Source organism: Grammomys surdaster, unplaced genomic scaffold (assembly GCF_004785775.1).
Source record: "Grammomys surdaster isolate TR1022 unplaced genomic scaffold, NIH_TR_1.0 126039, whole genome shotgun sequence".
Taxonomy (NCBI): Eukaryota; Metazoa; Chordata; class Mammalia; order Rodentia; family Muridae; genus Grammomys; species Grammomys surdaster.
The window spans coordinates 1,425,428-1,434,967 of NW_021620852.1; positions in this window are offsets into that span (position 1 = coordinate 1,425,428).

Consider the following 9,540-nt stretch of genomic DNA (forward strand, 5'->3'; position numbering starts at 1 on the left):
ACAATGGTTTCCTTGTGTGTTTATTGTCAAAGTGGTGAGAGGCATCCGATATCTTGAAGGCTTTTCTTTCAGCCAAGAATTCCTAACTATGTGGAGTTCACCTTGAATTGTAAGGAAAGATTAATTACAAACAGAGCATCCTTTTCTACTCCGATATCAGAGGAAGCGTGGTGGACATGCACAGCTAACATGGAAGTACTATCATTTAACTGAAGTCTTTGTACAGACAACAAACCCGTTTCCGCAGCCACTATTGTTAGTCTCTTGATTCATAATGACTTAAGCACACTTGACATCAACTGCATCAAGATGTGACCTGTTTTATAAAAAAAGAGAAAAAAACATTTAAAATAAAAAAATATTTTTAGGTATTTTCACAGACAAACTGGCTTTTAAATAAATTTGCTTCCATACTGGTTCGTTAAGACAAAAACAAAAACAAAAACAAAACAAAACAAAAAAAAAGTCAAACTGAGTGGGAAGTGATGGAGAAAAGGTCCATGGTATCAGTTCCATATTTTTCAAAGCCAAATATGTAAATGATGAGGAAGGAAACAGAGGAGACTCCAGTCTTGTAATTTAATATTGTTATTAAAACTTTAATGTATCCTATTCTTTAACATTTGGTGTTAATATGAAACTACTTGGCGATGCTTGACATTTGAAATAAACATTTTTTCTATTGTTTTATTTGCAAGTGGTCCAATTAATTTTGCTTGGCTACAGTTTGGTCATAAATCCAGTGATCTAAAGACACTAATGCATAGTCGTTAGGATCCCTAAAAAAAGGCCCCCAGTTAAAAGACAGGAATATTTTTCTTTGACAAGTAGAATTTCTTCCAAATAGTATATCTAAAAGTATTTTTTTGTATACATCTTGCTATATAATAGTAAAATATTTGTTATTTAAGAAGCATTTAATCTATATAGATAAATGCTTATAGATTTAAAAATCAGATTTATTATCAAATGTCAGAATGGGTGATTTTCTGCTCTTGAGGTATTTAAGGTTATGTAGGAGCAGTAATCATTGTATATAAAGTCAGAAATGGCTTGAAGGTAGCTGTTCAGATACTTGTACACTGGCCAAATTCTATAATCTAAGTATATATTTTTAGTTTTAAAATTATAAGAACTGACATCAGTTTTTGAGTACTTTAGTCACCTACAAATAGTTTCTTTCCATTTCTACCTATAAAATCAACTCTAGTATATTAATTCTTATTTATGCCTCAAGTAGAAGGGGCATTTTAATTTGTATAATGTAGATAGTGTCCCATCTCTGTAGCTTTTCACTGAAGAGATTATACTACACTATTTGACTAATTTAGGCCGTCTATCTTCCCTCCATTAAAATGCCTTTTATTTTTATTTCCACTAATGTGCTCCAAATAAAATTACTTTAGGGTCAAAAGCTACTGACACCCAGTAGTTATTTTTAAGATTTATATGTTATTTTTTTTCATAAAAATTCTGTGTAATATTTGATGTCTGACCAAGTGCTTGGTAGAACATCCTTATTAACTATTTTTAGAGATCAGAAATGTAAGATTAAACAGTAGCCACTTGCACTCTACATGGTAACATGTAGTTTTATGATGATCTTCACTAAATTTTACCATCCTTTCTATAAATTCCAAGAGCATTCAAAATAATTTGATTTCATTACTCATCAGTGATGCTGGAGGTACATTTTAAGTTTTAATAATGAACGCTAGAATGACCAAATTGCAGACTAATTATTTCCATATTGTACGTAAAATGAGTTTTTAAAAATTATTTTGAAAAAGATGACTATATACAATCAATGCTATTTATTGTACCTCTGGGCCTACTCTTCCAAAAATTGAGCTTATCAATTTTTCTCTGTCAAGCTTGAACTAATGTAAATAATTGAAATAATGTAAAGTTATATTTTCATGTTTTTATAGCTATGACATGACAAGAACACATATTGTAAGAGTATCTCCAGTGTGGATAATGTTGATTGGCTAACACAGAGCTCAGTTTTAGGCAGTAAAACTTAGTTCAATATCCATGTAACAATGCATCAGTATATTGCTGTATAGATGTGTCTGTGTGCATAAAATTGATAAGTGCTCAAATAAGAGTGGTGACAGCTCTCTCACGGTTTTTTTTTAATTCATTTTATATAAACTGTTATGGAAAGACCAAAATAACTATGAACTATTCTTATGTAAATTTACAATTGTCCTTTACTGTACATTTTGTTTACAGTATAGTATCTTATTCTCTGCTGTGTTAAGTGGGTGTAGTACTCCAAGGAGAAAAACACTTTCTACAACTTCTATTGAAGATACTGGAATTTCCAATTTTTCATGTGTACTATGTCTGAAAATGCTTTTGATTTTATTTTTAAATCTAACATCTGATGGCTTTTTCAGAGTGTTGTGAAAACTTCAGTCATACATAAAATATGTTCTTATAAAACGCCAACATCTTTTTATTTTGTTTTTACTTAACGGTGCATCAATCTAATAATGAGAAACCAAAAAGTGTATCTTATATTCTCCCCAAATAAATCTAGATGTTTTTAGTGAAGTAGGGCATCTCTGTTCAGTTTGTCAGCAAAATTTGAATAGAGTCAAGGCAGAATGTCTTTTTTAGCTTAAATCAAGAAAGTTAGTAATTCTGGTATTTCACACCTATACTCATTAGTCAAGGCAGAATGTCTTTTTTAGCTTAAATCAAGAAAGTTAGTAATTCTGATATTTCACACCTATACTCATTAAGTACTTTGGACATATATAGAAATGTGGCTATTAATTAAATCCCCTATTTTATACTAGACAACATTGGGAACATATCAGGCACTGTGCACTTAGCCCTCCTACTGTGTGGTCATTTCATTTGCTATGGTACTCACATTAAAGAGAAGGAAAGTAACTTGCCTTAAAATATGGTTTGATTTTTTAAAATTGACCATTTATTATTTGACTTAAAAATTCTTTCCATTTTAACTTTTTTTCACAAAAAGCTGGTTATTTGAATAGTTACACAATCCTATATACATGTACTCTAAAGTTATTCTAACATTATAGTTCTCCTTACTTGCACATAAATTTAAAATTTTTATATTTAAATGTATCAATATAAAGGTACATGAATATAAAGGTACATCTCCTTAAAATACAGTAATTTTACATTTCTAATCTGTAAGGACTGTGGATATTTTCATGAGGTAGTACTTTGAGCAAAGATGAGAATTGCTAGCAATATTATTGTAAAAAAATTAGCACCTAACATATCAGTGATTATCTTTAATTTTTATTATTAAATTCAGTGTATGTATGTGTGTGCTTGATGTGGGAATGTGCCCATGAGTGCAGGTGCCTGCTGATAACAGGGGTGAGCCCAGGTATGTCAGAGCTAGAGTAGAGGCTATAGATGTTTGCAAGCTCCCAAAATGGATTTGGGGAAACTAGCCTGGATCCACTGCAAGTGTGGTTTCTTAACCACTGAGCAATCCTCCTGCACCAATAATATAATTTAATTTTTTTAAAAAAAGATCCTCTTTGCAGTTAGTTAGACTACAATGTACCAATTTTTCCACTTTCTTTCATACTTTACCAAATGGCATTCTGGAGGTACTTGTCTTCACAATACAAACTATTCAATGACTTTTCGTGTGGAATGGGTTTCTGTGTATTTAAATTTGGTTTCTGCTGATAAAGTTGATTGTGCATTTCTTTTGGATAGTCAACTAGTCAGTCCTATAAAAGACAGTAGAATTAAGTCCAATGTACCTTTCTAGTTTTAATTTATATAGAATATACAGGTGTTTGATTGAATGACTTATAATATTTATAACAACATTAGTTGGAAATATAGTAATAAAAGTAGAGCATTAACTTTGGACACTTGATTAGGTAAACTTGACTAATCTTTATGAATATATTCACAAGAAGCTTATTAAAGGAAGTGCCTGAAAGTTGCAAATATGCATTAACTATGGAAAGATGTACAAGGTGCTCTGACACTTAAAACTGGTTTAATTTACCTCGCAAGCACGGAGAATGGGTAAGTATACACAAACTACTCTGAGACGCAGAACAACAGTTTGAGGAAGCACTAAATGGCCTGGAAAATATTGAACTAAATCATTTTTCAAGGCTTTTAAGGCATTGTTTGGGTTAAACCATGGCAGCAGACATTTTGTTGGACCCTCAGTAATTACACTTTATATTTTTAAAGAACAACCCACTGACCACACACAACACTCCAAGCCCGTGGAGGTTCAAATACATTTATGTAAGCATGACATCCAAGAAAATATCCACAAGCTCTAAAGAAGTGCTCAGAGCTAATGTGGGTCACGAAGAGTTTGTGGATGTTTTGGGTTCTATCCCCTTCTTGCTTTATATTTTATACTCTCTTTGTACCCTGACATACAAGTGACATTTGTCACTTACTATGCTTCCAATGGTCTCTCAGTGTATAGTTTCATCTTTCCTATTCTGTTGCATTCCTCCCTCATGATATCCATCTATCTTTGACTTGCCTTATGAGAGATTTTGCTTTGAGAGCATGTGCAATGCAGTTCACTTTGTCAAAGAAAAGAATGAAACTTTCAAAGTCTTCTTAATGTCAATAACAAGTGACTATATTTTGAATGAAAGAGAAAGTATCTGTTAATCTCCATGTCGGCATTGCAGACATATTCTGACCCAACATTGCTGACTACTCATATCCCTCTTTTACCTAAAGACTCCACATTCAGGAGAGTTCCTGAAGGAGGCAGGGGATTCTCCAAAGAAGCAGGAAAACTGAGAACTAAAAGCCTAGCCTATTCTCTATTTAATTCAACTCCCTAGGATTTTGAAATTTGTATCTCTGCCCTTTCTCTCACTAAGTATAATTATAACTGAATTTTACTATTCCACAGCCAAACTCCTTTTGGATATGCATAAACACAGAATTATTTTATTAATGATAGCCTGGATTTACTGAATACATTTGGTCACTTTTCTTTCTTTCTTTTTCCTTTCAGGTTAATGTGCCAATTTCATTTTACTGTAAATTGGAGTGTGGGGGAGTGGATTAAACTCTTGGGAGGGAGTCAAGTCCAGCACTCTAGCTTTATCTTCCCCATTCCCTCACCTCTGTGTGTCTCCTCAACTGGAGTATGTGGATACTAGGACAGTTTCCTGGAATGATGAAAGGAAAGACTGTATCTTTTAAAACTGATGCTTGAAGAAACAGGTTCATGTATGGGAGTGCCACTCAGTGCAGAGAGTCTTTGTTATTTGGTTCTAAATGGTTTCATCATCTTAACACGCTAGTCAGTTTTATCTGTGAACATTCATTCAGTAACTCACTAATTTACCCATTTGCTCTAAGAAATGCTTATTGTATCTATTAAATAGTATTTATTAGAGGTAAGGGCTAAATTGAAAGCTTCTATTTCTGAGAAGTTTTTATAAATCATGATCTGATATTTTCCCAGTCACATAGAAATAATTTGGATTTAGAATTAGTCTTTGATAATTAAAATTGATATATTTACCTGTTCTTCTGCAGAAGACATCATACTTTTATTCAGGACAAAGGTCTTGGTAGCATACATCAGGAATTGTCTCTAACATGGACTCATAATTTCTCTCCAAAAAAGGCTTACATTTTGTAAATTGCTTCCCTATGATCACGACTTCTATTTCTACTCTCAGAGAATCAAATTCAGTTCACCAATAAACACCACAGTTTGATGATGCTAACCTCTGCCTCCTACATAGTTTAGCTTAGTGCACCTAAACTCCGTCTCAATGATAAGAATATAATAAAGCTGCAACTAAAATTTAAGTAGCAACAGAGAATTTCCCAACCAAGCAAGTACAGAACAATTTGGAATTCATCAATGAAAATGGTTAAAACCAAGTATTAGTATTTATTATTATTTAATTTATTTCATTTGCATTAAGTCAGACATAAGCTCAAAGCAAATTATTTGATTCATGTGAGAAATGTTTAAGAGGAATTCTTAGTCATATATATATATATATATATATATATATATATATATATATATAGAGAGAGAGAGAGAGAGAGAGAGAGAGAGAGAATCAATACGTAATTGATTATGTTACCAGTACGAGTAGGTAAAAAAAACACATTTGCTAAACATCAGAATCACTCTCAATTGCAAATTAAGAAATGTATATTTTACATTTATTTTTATTTGACTTTCATAATACAATTTATAGGTTTTCTGGTATTTATAGAATTTTTCACAGCATATTTGGGCAAGAATTTTCTGATACAAAATTCCTATTCTTCTAGGAGCTTTATGATTTACGTTTTGGATGTACTAGATTACTTCCTTCTGAAGCACTTTTGTGTAAATTCACAGATTTCAAAATAGCCTCATGAGAGTGGTTAGCAAGTTTCTTCAAAAAATTGTATAGCATATTGAAGTCGACAGAAGTAGCACCTACTATTCGTACTTTGCCTCTACCTTCTATCCTTCAGTCTCCACGCTGCCCCAGCTCCACATCAAACCCTGTTTGGATGGTTGGTGATGATATATATTGTAGTTTTATTCATATAAATCTCATGGCTTGCAGTGAGGTATAACAATTTTTCTGGAATTTTTAGGTCATAGTTGGCATAGTGTTTCCTGCACATTCTTACACATCTGTGCCTTCGTTTTTCAGTGGAGTGAATGTGGACTATCTGTGTTGACCTCACTTCTATTTAGGTTATTTTTAAATTAAAATGTAATTTTGGACTTATAATTATACTCTGTATCTGTAAAGGTTGTCAGGTGTGTTTACATGCATTATTGTGTTAGCTATTTGTGTCAAAGAGAAAAACATGTCTGTTCATTTTAATTTAATGTTTTTTGTGTTTCTCTGTGCGTATGTTTATGTGTGTATTAAAAATATTCCATATCTTCTGTAGTACTTATTCTTATAATTATTTGTAGCGTTATTAAACTACAGTCTCAATTTGTAAGCTCGAAACATGCTAAATGGTTTAGAATACATAATTATGACTCATTTAGAGGAGCTTACCATATTAAAAAGTTGGAAATATGATTATAAGTCACCCAGCCCCTAACCGGAATACACCATTTTCATCCTTGTTTAAATTTATTTAAATATTTGATTTCTCAAAATTAACTTTCTACGACTCATGGTTTATAATTAGGTATCAAATGGTCTTAGCATCTGAAAGACCTTTGGCATCAAAATTACATTGGTTCATCTTTTGTATTTTTTTCATTAGCAAAATGAGAATGTATGGGAAATAAAATTATTCAGTTTCAGAAGTGAGTTTCTGGAAATACGAAAGAAATATACTCCAATATCTGAATAATATTTTCAAACTTCAAAAGATAATAAGTTACCAGCATAGTTCAGAGTATCACTGTTCATTCCGGGAAACTAGTCGGCTGATGGATGACCTCCTTTCTGAGGAACAGTGGTGGAATCATAAGCCAACCGTTCAGTACTCGTAAGGAGCAAGGAGGCTACCTTGGCAGGCTCTTCCCCTCTCATTACTTGCTTTCTCCTGCCAGAGAGAATCTTTCTGTTCTCATACCTCCAACCTATTCTACACTAGAAGATAGATTCCATGCAGAGAATGCATTTTTAAAATAACAACTTTGAATAAATGTCGGTACACTTTAGGACTTGATTTTGTACTCAGAAACTCTCCTTACTCTGAGTAGAATATATTGCATAGAAAGAGCTGGAGAAGCATTATCAGAGAGTTTCAGGTTATTGATATGTATGTGATACGTAAAAACTTAATAACATATACACATGGTTTAAATCATATGCCAAGTATTTAACACCAGATACACATGTTAATATATTATTATTTAAATTTATTAAGATGCTAGTTTTATTATGTTAGGATACAAAATAATAATGCATAGGTTTGTAGCTTTAATTTCTACACAGGTGGCTTCATTGCATAAATTCCATTTATAATAAGTCTATAGATATCCACAGTTGATTTTCTCCACCTATCTCAATCAACTGTGTTCAATTATTTCCTGTCATGTAAAAAAAATTACTTTGACCCCTATGCTTAAATAATCATCATGATATTGAATTTTTCAAATGCATCTGATTAGCTCTGAGGTCCAAATCAATATATTCAACTACCTATTGGTATTAGTATTACTAAGTATTTTAAATATTTCTTGACACTTGAGAGACCAAGGGAGGAAAATTATTCAGTATAGTGAGAACCTTCCCCCCACTCCCAAATAATGATGGTTATAAACCATTAACTTTTTAAGGTACCAGTCGTTATTTTACACACAGCATTTTTTAAACAGAGTTAATGAGATTGGTGTTATCAATATATCCATCTCATTCTGTAAAATGGGGCAAAGCTAGACCCTATAATTTGCTTACACTTCAATACCATCTAGAAATCATTACAAACACTTCAACCTTCAGCGTGATATCCCTCATTGCTGAGTTCCTGGTGTTTCTAGCCAAAGCTTTTCTTCCTCAGACAAGTTTCCTTTGGTCACATTTTGGCCCTGGGTTGCCATGGAAAAGATAAATATTCTCACATGCTGAAAAATATGAGTGAATTTCATCTTTTTGATAAGTGTGGGAAATTTGGATAGCAAATTTCTATTATTGATGTCTACCCCTCAGTTCACAATTCACATTGATGACTATGTATCATCAGACTAGGTATTTTGAACATTCATTAAACTGACAAGAAATATTCCTGAATTGCCCTTAATTTTGTCTTCCTTAAGTTACAATTAGTTTTATTTTAATATTTGTTATTGCTGCCTGTGCTAAGAGTCACATCTAAACTGTCTGTTGTCAGAGTCCCAAAAGGCTCATAATCTTTTTTTTCTGTGTTTCTTTAATCATATTTTACTGACTGTGTGTATATTGGATAAGTGTTATTATACTGTACTTTAGTACATAGCTCTGTTCTTCCTATATTTTATCAACGTGAGATGAAAGTGCAAAAGTGTCCAAGATCTTCACAAATTGCTTTTATTTGCTTCTTATATACATCTTAACTTCATTCTTGGCTTTTTAAATATGATTTTTGTGAGATCCAAATTCAACTTATTTGTTAATTTATTAGAGAAGTATTTGTTGAGTACTCCAATACTCTAGTGCATGATTTGTGATATTGACTTGAGAGAATCATACAGTCTTCACTATTTTGAACTTCTGGAATGGTCTTTGAAAGAAATTTTGCAGAAATTATCTCAGAAAAGAAGTATGTGCCACAGGCACAGACAGAAGCCATGAACTAGATGGAGTTTGAAGCCAAGACTCAGCATAAGTTACAAATACTGAAAGGAGAGTTTAGATGCTGGAAGATATGTCTAAAGGATTAACCTGCAGAACATGAAGACCCCAAGGAGACATGCCAGAGCAGTCTCTTTCTTCCTCAAGTTGCTTGAATTCAGTCTCTCTACTCTGTAGCCCATACTCAAGTGTTCCTTTTGGGTATTTCCCAGGAACTAGGTTCTTGTCACTTCACTTCTAGAGCTTGAGACTTGCTTGAACAGTAGTATAGCTCATTGAT